General features: G+C 59.3%; 1 protein-coding gene across 5 annotated transcripts in view; it reads right to left on the reverse strand.

Moving 5' to 3' along the window:
* Positions 1 to 16,605, reverse strand: part of NTRK3 (neurotrophic receptor tyrosine kinase 3) — a gene marked incomplete at both ends in the record, with an annotated part of 248,767 nt that overhangs the window by 57,279 nt on the left and 174,883 nt on the right. The gene's annotated exons all lie outside the window — the stretch shown is intronic.

The raw sequence follows: 16,605 nt of genomic DNA on the forward strand, positions 1-16,605 counted from the left end.
ACCACCTATAAGAGCATCCGTAAGTTCCCTGACAGCCTTAGTGATCTCAAGGGGGTTGGCTTTTTTATAAGCTCTTTCATTTTTCATGCGCGATTCCTTGGCTTTAGATTTCCCAGGAGGAGGGAGGGAGGCATGAACTTCAGGACGGTGGCAGGTTTCTGTTGCAGAGGGGTGGGCGGAATGGAGGGCAGAGAGGCCCAGGGGCCTCTGTGCTTGACCTGGGCACCCGGCAGTGCAGCCTCCCAGCTGGGTGACGCTGCCCCAGCCTCTCTGGGATGACATCTCTCCCAATCAGGGGGATCCCCCTCCGATGCTTTAAGTTTGCAAGCTTAAGAATATCAGTGTGTGAAGTCAGCCCAGCGGCCGGCGTCTGCGGTGGGGGCTAAGAGTCACGTCTGCTCTCCTGCCGGGGTCTGCCTCCTGGCACGCTCCTCGGGCCATGGACAAGCAGAAGGGCCTCCCTGCCGTGAGACGGAGCTGCCTGCCTGTCCACCCGCACAGGAGCCTGATGGCCACCACAACTGAGAGCACAGATGCTCCCGGCCGCGGCCCTCACCAGGGCCCTCCGCTAGACTACTGGGGGCTGTTTACCCCTGCTGGCCCCTGCAGACGCTCGGGAGGCACAGCAGGGCATGGGGCGCTGGCAGGCAGCGGCCACACGTGAAGAGCTCACCGCAGGCAGGAGTCTCCCGGTGGCCTGTGTGGCAGGTGTGGCCTCCTCGTGCGTGGGCTGCCGAGGGGCTGTGCCAGGGCCCCGGCCACCGGGGGCACGAGAGCTGGGGAAGGCCACCCACGCAGGGCCTGGAGGTTAGCTCAGCTGCAAACCCGGCTGGCAGGTGCAGCCATAGGCCCAGCCCGGCTGCCTGCGTGGGGTGAAGAGGTCAGTTCCCCTAAAACTGACATTTTGACAGTGATGGGAACTAGGGTACGGAGAGGGCCCTCACCTCAGTGTATCCATCTGAGTATTGGGGGGCTGCGCCTCCTCTCTGTCACATGACCAGGCTGATGTCTCTCATCAAACAGGTTCAATCAAGATCTGAAGTGCCAGGAAGCCCAGAACATAAAGAGACTGAAAACGGGGTGTGTGAGCCTGTGCCCTCGCATGTGTACACAGCAGCCACCAGGCTCAAGTGCCGGGCAGCCTTGGTGCAAAGCCCTGGCGTGCAGCTCGGACGCACATGAAGTCCCTGCTGTCACCATGTGCCACTGAGGCAGGGACGACCCCAGCCGGGTGTTGGGGGGAACCTCCAGAGAACCGGGAGCACTCTTTCCTGGGAGATCTTTGAAAGGAAAGGAGCATTTAATTAAAGTCTTAGTTAATAACTTCTGAAAAATGAACATCTATTTATCAAGCCCCTGCTGTGCAGCACCTGGCACTGTTGCAGCAGCTCTGAGGACAAGGACAGCCCTAGCCAGCTGCAGCAGGAGCCTGAGGCTGGGGCGGGGCGGGGGTGGAGCCTGAGGGGGGTTGCCCTGTGCCCCCAAGACCCCACTTCTGGAGCTGGGCGGGTGCTGCCAGGACACAGCTCCTGGAAGAGGCCATGGACAGCGCTGGCGGGCTGTGAGGCACCAGTGCCCTTTGTCCAGCGTCAGCAGCTGACTCCCGCCTCCACGTCTGCACTGCCCTGTGCCATCTTACTGCAAGAAGGGAAAAGGGCGCTGTCAGAGTTTCTGCCCATCCTCGAAAATCCCTCCCGTTACCTGGGCTTCCAGGGAGATGCCAGACCTCATGGGCGCCCAGGCAGCCAGGGCTGGCGTCCATTGTCCCTCCCTCAGCCTGGCAGATGAAGGACCAGCGCGCAGGGATCTGGCACGCACGCGGCACCTTGGCAGCCCCCGGCGACAGCTGACCAAGGAGCAGCTTGCTGGGGAGGTAGGAGGCGACACCAACCTAATTGCACTCGGTGGTTTCAACTTCAATGCTCCTCCCAAGCCCCGTGTTTGTCTCCCTCCCCTGTTGCCACCTGATCTGGGTCCTTAATATCACAGCTCGAGCTTGTCTGCGCGGCTGCGTTTGTTTGGGTTCTCTCCGCACCATCTGCTGTGCGCGCGCGGCCTTTCCCTTCCCGGGAGCCTGGTGTTGGGCAGGCAGGGGCGCAAAGGGGAGGGCGAGTCTCTCCCGCAGGCCAGATTCTGCCCCACGTTCACCCCAGGGGAATACTAGGGGCTCCGTCAGCAAAAGAGAAGGCCCCTGGAAGCCAGCACGGGCTTAGCTGTTCTTCCAGAGCTTTCTTCCATTGCCAGCCCCAGGCCGGGTTGGCCAGGAGTCTACTTTGCCCGCTCAGCCCCTTGGGGGACCCCCTGCCCTCTGGCTGCCCCCACTTCTCCTGTTGCTCTTTTTTGAATTCGCTCCAGCCGGTTGGCGCCTCTCGGTTTGGACCCTCCTCCTCCTGGTGCCGCGTCGGTGGCTGGCTAGAGGCGGCTCTCCCTGACTGCCTGACTGCCGGCTGGCTGCACTGCACTGCCTTCTCCCATCTCTACTGCTGCACCCCCGAGGCCACCTGCACAAAGGCCAGGGGGGTCGGCGAGGTCAGGGAACATGGGCGCCGCTCCCAAGGCTCACCCCGACCTTGAGAAGGTCCAGGCACCACGCTTGGTTGACCATCTGTGCCACACAGGAGATTAGAGGCCTCACTCGGAATCCCATTAACATTTCTGGACCGCGCCACTGAGAATCCCCAGCCCTAAAGCCTGGCACAGCTCCAGCGGAAGAGCCTTGGGAGCGCGACATTATGAGCGCGTTGGCAGCCCTTTGAAGTCAGACTGGAAAAGCTAAGGACCCCGGTCTCCCCGACTTTGCAGCCTGGCCCCGGGAGCCATCGCATGCCCGAAGGAGGAGGCTTGCCTCAAGCCAGCTCTCTGCTACGAGGGGACTCTGCCCACAAGGAGCCCCGCCTGCTGACCATCCCTGCCTACCCAGGGTGTCTGCCATGGGCCTCAGGCAGTGAAATGGTGACGGCATCTCTGTGGGCACCGCCTGGGCGTCTCCCTCATCCAGCTGAGCTGCCCAAAGGGCTGAAGTACCCGCTCTGCTCTTCCGAAGAATTAAAAAACAAGGAACTAGGAAATAACCCAAGTTTCCAAAGAGGGGACTAAAGACAGATAAGTGGTGTAAGCACTCAGTGGAACATGACCCAGCCTGTAAAAATTGGGCTGTAACCCCCTGTGGGGAACCGCTTTCTCTCACATTACTATCGCGGGTCCCCTTTGGTACAAAACCACAGGGTTCACATGAGCGAAAGAGGCGTGTCCAGTGGCCCATGTGAACGACCAGGCCCTGGGTTGCTATTGCTACTATCCCTAGGTTGACCATATTTATTTAGGATCAATATATTTACGTAGACTCCATTGCAGTAATTTATAAGAACAAAGTACTGTAAGGAAATGGGACATGCCAAGTAATGGACTCGTGGGTATTGCTCTAAAAATGAACAAATTGTCTAAGAGCAGAAGAAACTGGGGACTGTGGGGGAGAAACAAAGGATCCAGCGTAACAAGCCAGAGAGGGTTGCATCTATGCAAAATGCAAGAAAAGTCAGAACAAGTTCCTTTTCGCTTTTATATGACTTGCCCGGATGTAGACAGTATCTCTACAGAGAATCTACAGGGTCGAGCATCAACAGCACCCCTGGGCGGTGACGGAGGTGGTGGCGGGAAGAAGCTGCGGAAGTGATGATATTGAGTAATGATATGGAGGCTACACCTCAACAGAGTTTATAGAGGACCTTTATTTTGCACCATTATATGTGTATGTATCTATTTTATATTTTTCCTATAAACTTTATATTTTATGGCTGTATAAACTTTACAGAGGTATTATTTACATAGCAGCAAACTCACCGATTTTAATGTAAAACTCAGTAATTTTTAGTATATTTACCTAACAGTGCAACCATCATGCAATCCAGTTTTAGAACATCTCCATCACCCCAGTAAGATTCTAGGGTCCGTGGACAGGGACAGGGGCTCCCCATTGCCAGCCCCAGGCCTGGTTGGCCAGGAATCCACTTTCCCTCTGTCTAGATTTGCCTGTTCCGGGTACTTCAGGTGAACATGGCTTCACACAGGGCTTCTCAGGGCCTCGCTGCGAAAGCTGGTTCTCTTTGAGGTCCGTTCATGTCACCCCCTGACTCCCCCTCATGCTGGCATTCATCCCTTGACAGACATTCGGGGTGTTTCCACTGTTTGGCTAGTTTGAAACATGCATGCGCTCGTCTGTGTGTCTGTGTCTGTGTGTCTGTGTATGCTGCATGCACGGGTGTGTGTGCACTTGGAACCATGTGAACATATCACCTCCACAAAATGCTTAATGTTGCAAAGACTAGTCAGGTGGCGCCCCCAGCGACCCCACAAACAGGGCAGTGAAGAACCCTGTGGTGCCAGGGAGCAGGGTGATGGGGTTAGATAATCAAATAAGTAGCAACGGGTGCATACACTTGACATGGAGTGACGTGCTCTGTTAAATAATGAAATAAGTGCAAGATTAAGTAAAGTAAGTAAAAGATCAGAAAGCAGAAAGCGGAAGTGTTAACAGTGTTGTCTTTGGTGAGGGGATGGTGGATAATTTATGCATCTGTGTGCTTGTCTGTTTCAACGAATTTTCTACTGTGAATACAAATTACTTTTATAATCAAGACAGAACACAAGGTTACTAGAAGAGAAATAAAATCCTCCGATTCAGTTTCTCCAGGGCCTTTACCTCTTTACTCTCTTTTCAGCAAGATTCCCCCCAAGAGTCCACAAACGGGGAGAGGGGTGCAGTCCTCAGTCCGTCTCTCCTCCCCTTCTCCCTGCTCCCCATCTCCTGCCTCTCTCCTGCTTCCCTCTCTCCTGCCCTCACCCCACCCACGGCATCAAGAAAGCTGCAGCTCCCCAATAATACCAATCAATTTTGGAGACCTGGAGATCGGTCTCCATGGCAACCTGACAAGGGCATGACCGAGGACTGCCCCCAGCACAGAGCTGGCCCAGCAGGAAGAGCCTCCGCCCGGCAGCCCACTGGCCCGAGGACCGTGGGGTTCAGCTATGGGGCGGTGGGTCAGGTCCCGGCAGGCGGGGAGAGGCGGGAAGGCTCAAGGTCCTCGCTGGCACCCTGATCGGGGGGGAGTTTAGAAGCCATTGCTATTTGCGTAGCTGCAAACGGATGTCATGACTCAGTGCTTCCAAGAAGCATGTCAAAGAGCTCACGCGCTCCCCGTGCCCCCCTCCTGCCCAGTTTCATCACATCGCTTCACTGCCACTCACTTGCCACCCCAGGTTTGTCCCTTCCGATCGCAGGGCCTGGACAAGAGAACGGTTGGGAGGCCACATCTCACACGTCTGAAGACGTAGGGATTATAAATCAAGCTCACCGCGGGCCGATAAGGCGTGGCCTCTCTCCCCACCCTGTTCCACGTGGCTTCAGAACCGGAAGGGCCAGGTTTGCCTCTGGATGACCCAGCTCCTTGGAAGGGTGAGTTGGGACCCGCAGTACTGGCCCCAACTGCCCCGCTCCCCTTCTTCATCCACTGCAAAAGGGGCTTCACGTGTGCACCCAGGCACCCACCCCTGAGCCACTCTCGCTCACACTCCCCTGACCCCTAACAGCTGTGCCTTGGCCAAGCCTTGGGCTCTCCTGGCAAGCGCCGGAGGGGAGCAGCCCCCCAGAGCAGCCTGTACTGTCCTGGAGCTGGGCTAAGAGCCGATCCTGTGCAGGATTCTCATAGCAGCAACTGAGACATGAGCTAGGATGGGGGGCAGGTCCTGGGTGGTCAGTTCCTAGAGCTCTGTGATTCCTGGCAATGGAAAAAGGTCCCTGAAAATGTGGGGTCCCTCTTGCCCAAGACTCGGGGTACCACTCTGCACTTCCCCTAGACTGTGCTTCTCCACCTTGGTGGATAGTTCGTTGTTGTGGGGTCATCACTACTATGTAACTTTAGTTGCGCCAACCCAAAATGCATGTCCCCTGGGGGACAAGTCACCCCAGTTGGGAACCACTGGTCTGGCCGCGAAGGTGTGGCTGCTTCACTCCAGGACCCAGTGCCTGGCGTAGAACCACAGCCGCCATCTGCCCATAATTTCAAAGCGACCCCTACAGACCTAGTCTCCTGGGGGGCCATGAAATACTGGGAACGAAGAGCCCCTCGAAGAGCGCCTCAAAAAGCACTGAGAGCAATTCTTGCTCCCAAGAATACAAATAGTGCCCTAGGGGTAAAGGTGAAAGTGACTGGCGCAAGGACAGGGCCGCACCCTGGCACCCCAGGCCTGGACAGCTCCGTGGGCCGGCGTGGTCAGCGGAGTAGGCGCCCTGCACCCCGCAGCACGCATTAGCCCAACCTGCCTGTGCTGAAGCTGCCCAGGTTAGGATGAGGGGAGGGACGCGGGGATAAAACACTACCTCGCCCTACCGCCGCTTGCAAATCCAAACTCACTGCACAGGGAGGACCCCACAGATCATGGGGAGCATGCAGCCCTCACCCGCGAGATGCAGCTTGCAAATTCCTTCATGCCCCTGCTGGTCACGCCGCTTATTCTCACTGTCAGAATTTTATAAAACTCGCTCCTGCTGAGCCTCTTCAATCAGCCAGTAACGACGACTGCTACGGCCGTGCGGGCCCCTTCTCCAGAGCCAGGGAGTCCCCGTCAGCCTTCTTCCTAGCAGGCAGGTGCTGGGTACACGCCCTTGCTCCGGGCCACCGAGCACGCCGAGAGGACAGGACAGCTTATGCCCTGTCGGCCCGTGGGGTTGGGTGGGCTCGCGAGGGGTGGCCAAGTGCGTGCCTGGCACCATTCACTGGCACTCGGGAGCCCCAGACTTGGTGTCAGGATCTGCCTCAGTTTCCCTTAGCGCACCAGGTCTCACCCTGTGGGCGAGAGAGGCCCTGAGGCCCTATCACGATGATTTCACATTTTCAGCTGTGAAAATGACGTTCCCAGGAAGACAGCTGTGCACTTTTGCTCCCATCCGCGCCCGGGAGTGCCGCCGTGACGTCCTGCCACGGTGACGTCATCGCTCGGATGATGAGGTGGCGCGTGTTTTTAAACTTTTCTGGGTTTTTTTTTTTTAATTTATTTATTTATTTATTTTGATTGATTGATTGATTTATACATACATGCATACAAGCACTGGGTACAGTCAGAAGCGCGGGAGGGTGAGAGAATTCACCAGAGCCAGAGCGGGGAGCAGAACAGGCAGAAGGACCGAAGTACACTGCTGAGGGGAGCAGCGGGCGGCAGGAGAGGTCTGCGCGCCATGTGGGACCCTCCTCCGGTGGCCGGGGAGCAGCCAGGGAATGAACTGGCAATGCAGAGGCTGCGGGCAGCTTCGCAACCCAGCGCTCAACCGCTGCGCCACCGGGGAGGCCCTAAACTTTTCTGGGTTTTCATTTCAAATGCAGTAAATGGAAATAGACAGAACCCATAAAAATGCTGTTTGGAGTCTTTCTATTTTAAGAGCGTGCAGGGCCCCCAAGACCAAAATGTTTGAGACCCGCTGCCCGCAGCAAGCGCGCGCGTGTCAGGGGCGCAGAGGGAGGGCGCCCGGGAAGCCCCGGCTGAGCGGGGGGACCGGGCCTCGCGTCACAGAAGCGCATCCTCAGAGTTTCATAACAGGAGTGTCACCGTGACATTTTAACTGCAAAATGTTCTCTGGGCTCTTCGAGGTGGAAAAAAACAAGTGCGGAAAAAACACATCCTCGTGCCGCCGGCAACATCCTACACGCAGCCGCGCTCCTGGGGGGTCCACCCTGAGCGCGCTGCACTTGGGCTGAGCCCTCCTCGACACCCCCAAACTGTCCCCAGACGGCCTCCTCTGGATCGCATTCCCGAGAGGGCCGAGGGGAGGGCGTGAAGGGTGCCCCAGAGCGTGTTCGCCTCATTTGTGGGAAGAGAAGGGGGAACAGCCGAAGCTCGTCATCTGAAATTTAAGTGCAATTTTAAGATTATCAGTGGATCCCAATTACCCATGTGAGAGGCTCAGATGTGATTATCTACCAGCAGCATTTTTTACAACATCTAAAGAACATCCCTGACCAAAATCAGCCCCCACAACCCTTCCATTATTTCTGATTTTCCCTTTTAAAAATATATTACTTCCTTTTATTTCTCCTTCACCCCACAAGATGCCGCCCCCCCAGCTCCAGGTACGGAGGTGTTTTAAGCACATGGCCGCACTCGCTGGCCAGCACACCCCCAAGGGCGGGCGACAGTCATCTCGGGTCTCTGATGGAGCAGCGGAGAATGAACGTCACCTCCCAGCTCCACATGGCAGGGGGACCAGGCCAAACTGGGTCGTGGGGTCCTTGTCACTGGAGCAGAGCCTGGCACGTGGGCCCCGGGGCTCAGGACCACATTTTGAGGCCTGCTGCTGTGGGAAGCTGAGCCCCCCCACTCTGGAGCAGGGGTCTTCCTTGCTGGAGGAGGCACAGCTGGGAGCCAGGGGGTGCAGGGGGGTGGGTGTGGCCATGCCAGGGACTCAGAGCTCCCTCCTGCCTCTTGGACAGTCGCCCCTAGAAATCGCCTCCCCCCAATGCCCCTATCAAAGAACACGGAGTTTCTTAATCAAATAATAAGAGCAGCAATGCCAACACAAGTCTCCGGGAGAGGTGCGAGCAGGTCCCCAACGGGAGGAGTCCTCCAGGCAAGGCTGGGCAGCTAAATGACAGACCTCGTCAGCGACCGCCTCCAACCGGCCACCTCTCTCCAGCCTGCTCCCATCTTCCGAGCTATAAATAATTCAGAGTTTTCTTTTCTCTTAAATATCACAAAACCAAGGCGGAATCTTTCTGTGAAGGCTTCTGCTGTGTCCCTCCCCCCTCCGCCCCCTCCCTCGCCAGCCCCAGCAACTCCCAGGAGAGCGACCCCTCAAGCTTTAACATTTATTCTTTGACATTTCAGACTATTTGCTAGGCAGAGCTGCCTTCTTGAGATCAAAGTCGGAAAATCCTGCCGAGAACTCCCGCGTGGCCCCGTCCAGCTGTGACAGAGGGTCTGTTAACCCCCAGGCAACTGCGTCCTTCTTCACCGAGCGAAATCTGGCGGCCCTCACGGCGGGGGCGGCCTCTGGCTTCTTTACCCCCCCGCCCCGTGCCTGAGGCCCTCCCAGCACTTCCGTGGGGGCAGAGGTCACTCTTCCCAGGGGTACACCAAGGCCTTTAGCTGAGGGACGCCTGAGAAGCCGTGGCGAGGGGCCCTGGTGACTCCTGGACACACAGTGGGTGCCGCGCAGGTCGGGTCATCTGCCTGAGGCTCAGCCGGCTCAGAGGTAAACAAGGAACAAGGCCGAGGAACTTACCCGCGTCCTGAGCCGTGGTGGTGCTGGCACCGGGCTCCCGTCGTCATTTCTGAGACTGTCAGAGACGCTGCCCCACACCCCCAGGCGGTCAGGGGTCATGTTCGCGCTGGCGTCTCGAGCTCTCGTGTGAAACGACTTACCATTTTCTTTTGAGACAGCAAAGGGCCTAGATCTAGGAGGCGGGTGGTGGATCAATGCACCCTGATGGGCTCTTCTTGCAAAAGCTCATGACCACCCCAGAACTCATGCCAAGCGTGGGTGAGCTCTTCAGTCTCTATAAAATGGACAGCACTCGGGGTCAGTTAGATGTGGGGACACCAGCTGCTGACACCGGATCGGGCACGAGCATCTCGAGGTGGGACTCGGCCAGTGGCACCCCCCAAGTGGCTGGACGGCTCTGAGTACCCCATGCCACCCAGGGGAAGCCTGGCCACACTAATGGCCAGGACAGCACTTGATTCTCGCCACGTCATCCACCCAAGCCTGGAGGAGAAGAGGCTTCTCTGTGCTCAGGCATTTCAGATACAGGGAGAACAGAAACAGAATCTTTGCCCAGAAAACTCATCAATCCCTGAGGGACCACCGTTGCCAAGTGGCTGACCCGCTCCGATGACCAGAACAGCCCAGGTCCGTCCGGAGGGCACAGGGGTCGTCATGGCCACATGGCATGAGCTGTCCTGGCAGCCATCACCTGCAACAGTAGCGAGGCCCGCCCACAGCAGTCACCACCATGGAGGGATCCCGTGAGTCCTCCAGCGTGGACTCAGAGCTTATCCCCCGGGAAGGACGTCCTCGGGGTACAGCTGACATATCCATGGTGCCTCCTCTGCCCAGCAACTGTGGGCAACAGATGCCAGCAACCCCCACCCCGGCCTCTCGGTCTCTGCCTCCCTCTGACTGAAAGACGTTGCTCCAGAGCTTGGGCCCTCAGGGTGGGGGAGGGTCTCACAGCTTCCTGGGTCTTGGCCAGGCCCTTTTGGCCAGGTGAGACTGACCCTTATGACAGATACAGCTTCTGAAATTCCCTCTCAGGCTCTGCCATGAGGGTTTTCTCTCAGAACATCATCAAGGGAGAGCCAGCTCTTCCGTGTGTGTGCAGGACATGGCGGGCTTAGCAGCCAGCCTGGTTCTGGATGCTTCCTTCTCCCTACAAGTGTGCACAGGAGGACCTGGAGGGGGCATGTGCACTAGCTGGCTCGGGTAGAGGCAGGGGCCCCCCGATTCTTGCAGTCTAAGACTAAGCCTTCTCAGCCTCAAACGCCAGGGGGCTCCATGCCATGCACCCCAACACCCTCAGAACCTGGCTGCGTGGAGAAGTTGTCCCCTCGGCCGGGGTCACACACACTGTGGACAGAGGCCATTTCTCTGCGAGCACCCTCGACCCCTGCCAGCCCCACACCCTCTTTCCTGTGAAGTCCATTTGGGGCTCAGGAGTCCATGACCTTGGGCCACAATCTGCTGCGGCCGTGCGGAGGAAAGCACGTTGCAAAGCAATTGAAAAGGAACCATTACAAGGACGAAATCAGACCGAAGCTGTTGAGACCTTCAGGGCAAGGAAGCGGGTTGCGTTCCGAGTCCTGTTCCCAAAGTGTCAATGGGACAGCAAGGAGGCCCTTGCCTCGCAGAAAGAAGTGGGGGACAGGGAGCGGGAAGCCTGTGTCCTCTGTGCCAGGAAGGTCCCCCAAGGCTGAGCCAGGCTCCCTTTTGCAGCCATGGTAACAGCACGTGGCAGGGAAACCCAGGGGAAAGCGCCAGTGACAAGCCGGGCACCGTCACCCACCGAGGCCCCCGGTGTCACTTACCAAAGCCAGGCGGCGAGGGGCTTTCTGCAAGGACATGGCGCTCTGTCCCCAAACACGGGTCAGGCCACGCGTCGGGGACCACGACCCCACCACTCACACCTTCCGGCAGCCTCAGACCTTGGTCTTCAAACCCTCCCATGGCTGAGTGGGGAGCTCGGATCCACCCTCCAGAGCCCGCTCAGCACTTGACGACGTTGCTCTTGGGGGTGGGTTTGCTGCTCAGTGTCTCTCTCAGAAAAGCCGAGGCCTTTCTGGACTCGCTCACAAGCCCACGCTGCGCCCTCAGCCGCTAAGTCAGGTGCACCAGCACCGAGGGGCCCGGGGCTGCCGGGGCCTGGAGGAAGCGCCCGTTTCTCGGCTTGAGGCCCCAGGCTTCGCCAGCATTTCTCCGCAGCTTGAGCTGCTCTGGGGGAACTAGGTCATCTCCTCTGCCTGTACCCCCAGTGTTCCAAATCCCTTCTCGAGACCCTCAGACCTGGTCCTGCTTTGGGCTGGACGCTTCTGAGGAACCTGAGTCATCGCCCCACCTCCTCTGTGTCCCGCCTGCCATGTGCATCTGCAGGGCCCAGAGGCTCTCCTCGGGGGTGAGCCGGACCCTCCTCAGCCCCCCGCTTCCCGCCCCCCACCTGAGCTGTGAGCACCAGGGTAGTGAGAAAGGAAGCCCAAGGGGCCAGGCAGAGGGCAGAGATGACCTGGCCCACTCCTGGATGCAAGCCCCCAAGCAAGCAGAGCCCAGTCCGGGGAGAGGGAGGAGGAATTGCAAGGCAAAGCCCACCCAGCTGGGCCTCAGCATCCCACCCCCACGTGGGGCCGGAGGGGCCGCTGCTGGCTCTGGGAAAGCCGTCAGAGCCGAGGCTTTCTCGGAGGCGGGAGGTACGGGCGCAGTAACAGGATTTCTTAAGACAAATGCCAGGCAGGAAAGCAGGGGCTGTGGGCAGCTTCAGCCACATCAGGCAGCATGAGTGGGGATGTGGTGGGCGGGAGGCAAATCAGCCCCCCAACTCCTCCTTCGCACCCCTGTGTCCTGCTCTGGGGCCTTCAGCGCCCTCCACCCTCGACCACCCTCCCCGCCACCTCCCAGGACCCTCATTTTGTCTCCTCCTGGGGACTCTCAGGCAGCAGAGTGAGAGTCCAGCTGGAGCTGCAGTCACCGCTGCCAGCCCCGCGAGCCCCTGCTCGTGCCTGCCCAGGACCCAGCCAGAGGAGCCACCGCTCGGCGCCAAGGCCACACCCGTGGCTGGAGGTGGAGGCGAGGACGTGGCAGAATGAATTCCCACACGCGAGGGGACGGGCCGGCAGTCCAGAGGCCGCTTCTGGCCTCCAAGCCGGACATGCTTAGCACCTGCTGTGCTCTCGGGGGCGCGCGCGGCAGAGCACACCAGGCGGTCCTGGTGGAGGGACCAGGCAATGCCACCTTCCTGTCTGCAGCTGCTCTCACTACAGGCGGGACGTGGGCAGGTTCTGATGCCATCCCGAGGGCCACATAGCTGCCCTCCCCAACACGACTGCTGGGACATCCCCCCAGCTGAAGCCCAAACCAGCCTCCCTGTAGGCATCCGGCCCCAGAAGGCCAGAGTGAGTGAGGAACCCACAGGCCTCTGGTCTGAGCAGTCTTAGGCCCCCGCCGCACCACACACTCCCGTTCAAAGGTGGCTCCCACACCTAAACACCCTGAAAGCCCCCTTCACCATGGAGCGGGGGCCACAGGGGCCACGACTGGGGTCTCCCCGAGTTCCCAGCCTTCCCAGAGCAGAAGGTACACAGCTCAGCAGGGTGGCTGAGCAGCCAAAAGCGCCCTGAGGTCGAGCAGCTCCCGCCAAGCCTGGTCACCCCACATCCGTGGTGCAAACTCTGGGCTAGTGGTTGAGCCGAGCCTGGGCTCCTCGCTGCTACATGCGTCTGATCGTGCGGGTGCTCCCCGCGTTTGACGGACAACCCGAGGGAAGCCCATGCCTGGCGCCCGGCACCCAGTGCCAAGATCTGGCCACGTCACCCTCTCCAGAGAATGTCCCTGCACGGCCCGCGCTGGGTCTCACTGCCCTGCACCACCTCAAAGGCACAGTGAGATCCCCACTGTTCAAGCTTCAGGGAATGAGGGTCAGAGCCAGTGCCCCTCAGCCACCCCTCCAAAAGGAGGAGCTGGGGAGCCCCGGGCAGCCAAGCTGGGCTCGTGGCTGGGTCTGCTGCGGATCTGTCACCACATCCCCCAGGACCAACATGTTCACTAAGTCGGAGAAGACAACGGAGAAGTCCTGTGGGTAAGACGCCAGAGCCCCGGCCGGGGAGCTGCAGGTCCCGCTGGGCCCCAGAGCCTCCTGCACCAGCCAGGGCAGGGGCAGCTTCTCCGGCTGAGCTCTGCCCCCCGGTCTGCCCTGGGCTGACGGTCCTAGAGACTCGACAGCGGGAGGAAATGCCTTGGGCAGCAGAGCCCAGCTGGGAAACTGAGTCTGGGCACTGACATGTTCTCCAGTCGCAGCCCGCTCTCGCCTCCCGGTCCGGCCACCTTTCCCTGCTTCCCTGTCACCCGCCAGCCTGTGTCAGACTCCAGACACTCCAAACAGGTCTCCTCACTCACTCGCAGCGTCGGGCCTGGCCTTACACCCTGTGGGCAAAACACCAGCCACCAGACAAGAACTTGCTCATTTCCACGTTCCCCAAACCTCTAAGCGCAGCCATGGCCCTCATCTCCCCTGATGCCTCCCACTGGAGGGGAAAAGCTCTCCCTGCCGGGGCTGAGGCCGCCCCCTCCCAGGCACGGAGCTTCCCCTTCACCTCCCGGGGCCCCTCTATCCACCATCTCGCCCCCCCCCTGCACGGACAGGCCTGTGCATCGGACCAAAGGAAGCACCACCCCCGCGCCCGCCGCTCACCATGTTCTCCCTGGAGCCCAGGCATCCCCACTTGAACCTTCCATCCATCGAGAACAGCAGTTGCAGAGCTGGGGCCACGCCCGCCTCAGGCCGCTCGGGAGAGAAACTTCCACTGCGGATGGGGTGGGGCAGGGGACCCAAAGCAACTAGACTAAGGAGGTGTAGCCAGCAGGGGAGGCAGAGACACCTGGCCAGTCGGGCAGCTTCCTGTTGCGCTCGCCCAGCCCAATGCATGGTCTTGCCCTCACACCCCAAGTCAGCGAGCGCCAACCAAGCCCACCGCGGCGAGTGACTTCCGAATCCACCCCAGGAGCCACCCAGTCACACCCTCCACTCTTGCTCCCCATCTCCTGCACCCAGATCCCCTCGTCCTAAGGGGAAGGCAGTGAGTTACAGAAGCTTGTCCCTCCCACCACGGCAGGGCTGGGCACCGAGGGCAGGTGACGTGTCAGCTCATGGCCACATTCTGCGTCGGGGTTCCCCCAGACTCTCGCCTGACCCCTCTAGCCGCCCCCGAGAGATCAGTCATGAGAGCAGCGTGGCCCCAAGCATGCACAAGTCCGCGGGGGTGCGGGGGCCTCCCAACTGTCTGCAGGTTGGCCTGTAAGCCCACAACCCCGTCTCCTCTGGGCAAAGTCACTTCCCAAGACCCCCCAGAAAGACACAAAAGTACTCCCCCAAGGGAGGACCCCACAGTGTCCAAGACAGTGTCCCCAGCCCCACTCCCAGACCCCTCAAACATCAGCACTGAAGAGAGGGTCTCTGCAAGGCTTGGCTGCTGGGGCAACAGGTCGCCCCCAGCCCAGAGTGTCAGCAGCCGGGTGGTGTCTGGGGGAGTCAGGCTTGCGCCGTGCTCCGCTCCTGTGCCGGGAGGCGCTGGGTGAACCACCAACCTCTCTGTGCCTCTAATTCCTTCTCCATAAGGTAAGAAAGCACCTGGCTGCACGGACCTGACTGATTGGAAGGGGTCTCAGTGAGCGCGACCACGGGACCGGGGTATCAACAGCTTTGCAAACAGGACTGGGTTGAGAAACTGTAAAACGAGAGTAAGCTAGGGGGAAAGCCAGGGAGCCCAGGGTCTCCAGCTCTTGCATTTTCTTTGCAAAATTGCCAAATAAGAGGTCTGATCCAGTCTTTTCATTAGAAAATAAAGTGTTTATTAAGAAACTATACACTGAACACGCCTATAGGTCTCTGTGGAAACACAACGCCCCGTTGTCATAGCACAAGGTGAGGACATGGCGGGTGGAAGACGCTGGGTGGATGGAGCCTGGCAGGCTGGAAATGAGGTAATGATTTACAATAATTAAAAAACATCGTCCTCAAGCTTACTCCTTAAAGCCACACTCAGGAGACGCCCTGGCCCAAAGAGCTGGCAGGGCATGATGGGGAAGCCTGAAGCAGTGGGGGGCAGGATGGTGGGGAGCTGGGAGGGCTGGATACACACGCGCCTGGAGGCCTGGGGAGACCCTGAACCCCCCTTGCGCTGCCCCAGACACTCTGGTGCCCGGGAGGCAGATCCAGGACAAGAACTTGAAGTTGTTAACCCCCAGGGAGGCAGCTGCAGAACCCCGCTGGGCATCTGACCTGAAGCCCCAGCCCCGCGGGACCCAGGAGGGAGAACCCCAAGTGGGAATCTTAACTCCCAGGGAAGCTGGCCAAAGGCAGAGGATCTGTCACCAATCGCTGTGCATCAGCACCCCAAAACTTAGTGGGTTGCAACCATCACCACTTTTTCCTAAGAGCCCCCATTGGAAGGCCCCATGTTCCTGACCGCCCGCTGACTCCCCGGATGGAGGCACCGTGGGCGGGAGAGCTGGGCCCCTCCCAAGTGCAGCAGCCACCAGGGCGGCCAGCCTGGGAGACTCGGGCCTGGCCCCTGCGCCTTTCCTATCAGAGCCTCCCGCCCCGCTCCCCAGCAGATCAGGTGGGCCCTGGGGGAGACACACCCCTCTCGGGAGAGGGTAGCCATGGAGTAAGGCATGAGTCAAAGCAAGCAAAGGGGCCACGGTAGTGGGCGCCGCGGGGCTCCCACGGGTGCCACAGGAGGGGCTGGAGGAGCCAAGGGCACTTCTCTTGCCCTTCAGTTCATCTTGGCCTTGACATGGTGATTCCACTGGGTTCCGAGAGTTCTCAGAGTCAAGAGTAAATGACAGTGGGGGAGGAAGCCAGTCCCGGGTCACGGGCCAGCAGGCAGGGCCTCGGTCCCTGAGCCCCCTCGGTCCCTGCGGTCCCAGAGGCCAGCCAGGGTGCAGCCAGAGCCGGGGCGCTGCAGAGCTGGGCCGGGGGGCGCCCTGGAGCGGTCCTCCTGTCCCAGGGACTTTCTAACATCACACTCACTGTGAGCCGTTCCAGAAAGAAGAGGAAGTGGGGGGAGTGTGTCCAAAAAAAGGTATGGTTTTTCTCCACCAAAAAAAAAATAATAATAATCATAAAAATAAAATAAAAACACCAAAAAAAGAGAGAGAAAATGACTGGTTTCCATTCTTTCCTCTGGGACCTAATCTGGTGCCAGCGCCCGGGCGGCTCCCTCCTCACCGCGCCGTCCCTCTGCGGAGCCGCTCCCCGCTGAAGGTCGCAGGGTGGAGGTCACTAAGGGCACAGCCCGGTCCGGGGGAGAACGGGGAGCCCCGCGCTTCCGCTGGCTTCAGCAGGCTTTCTC

This window comes from Talpa europaea, assembly GCF_964194135.1.
Source record: "Talpa europaea genome assembly, chromosome: 14".
In the NCBI taxonomy this organism is placed as follows: domain Eukaryota; kingdom Metazoa; phylum Chordata; class Mammalia; order Eulipotyphla; family Talpidae; genus Talpa; species Talpa europaea.